This window comes from Octopus bimaculoides, chromosome 20 (genome assembly GCF_001194135.2).
Source record: "Octopus bimaculoides isolate UCB-OBI-ISO-001 chromosome 20, ASM119413v2, whole genome shotgun sequence".
In the NCBI taxonomy this organism is placed as follows: domain Eukaryota; kingdom Metazoa; phylum Mollusca; class Cephalopoda; order Octopoda; family Octopodidae; genus Octopus; species Octopus bimaculoides.
The window spans coordinates 41,310,593-41,311,746 of NC_069000.1; the positions used below are offsets into that span (position 1 = coordinate 41,310,593).

Genomic DNA, 1,154 nt, shown 5'->3' on the forward strand with positions numbered 1-1,154 from the left:
ACAGGTTATGAGCGATAGTGGTGTCAATTAGACCCAGAGGTTTCAGGTAATGCTGAGTAAGTGCTAGGATAGACCACAGTTAAGCTCCAGGTTCGGTGGTTATGCGAATAAGGGTTCCAACGTAGGTCATATATCAGTGTGTGAATATAGGATATACTTTTCGTAATGAGATAAAAAACCAAGGCTGTGTATAATATAGAACATTTATAAATTGAATGTCTTACAGCTGTTTCCAGGATATTTATTATATCTCTTCATCGGAGACGGTGTGAGAGGATGATTAAGCAATAGTTAGTTTAGTTAAGATAAGAAATATAGAGTGAATGTAGGGATATTGTATTTGTAAATCCATTGTTTAGGCAGAATGGTATACATATAAGATTCCAATACCTTGTGAGTAAAGTCCAATCGGTTTTAAGATTGGTCGTTGGCTATGTAAATCCATTATTAATATTCCAATACCCTATGAGTAAAATCCTACAGTCATTGAAATTGGTCATTCCACATACAGAGTTTATGCGCAGTGTTATTGAATCAAGGATTCTGTTTATTGAATCAAGGGTTCACTTTAAACAGAACCCTGATGGGTCTTGATGGGTCGTGTTAGACACAGCGCACACTGCTGCAAAGGAGATTATATCCACTGACAGATTTTCGATGCGTTCAAATATCACATAAACCGCACCTCAAGTTTTTCATGAAAGTTAGGCCTTGAAATACTCCAAACGGACGCATAGCATGTTGCTTAGTCGAATTAGCCCAGCATTTGCTCTACAAATGTTTTCTTGTCAATGCTGCACTTTCCCATATTACCTGTTTCAACATAACTGTAATATATTATATACCGTGGAGGCGCAATGGTCCAGTGGTTAGAGCAGCGGACTCGCGGTCATAGGATCGCGCTTTCGATTCCCAGACCGGACGTTGTGAGTGTTTATTGAGCGAAAACACCTAAAGCTCCACGAGGCTCCGGCAGGGGATGGTGGCGAACCCTACTGTACTCTTCCACCACAACTTTCTCTCACCCTTGCTTCCTGTTTCTGTTGTGCCTGTAATTCAAAGGGTCAGACTTGTCACACTGTGTCACGCTGAATATCCCCGAGAACTACGTTAAGGGTACACGTGTCTGCGGAGTGCTCAGCCATATGCATGTT

General features: G+C 41.1%; 1 protein-coding gene across 1 annotated transcript in view; it reads right to left on the reverse strand.

Annotated features, from left to right (window-relative positions):
* LOC106876588 (uncharacterized) overlaps positions 1 to 1,154 on the reverse strand; it is a 10,855-nt gene that overhangs the window by 7,469 nt on the left and 2,232 nt on the right. The window lies entirely within an intron of this gene.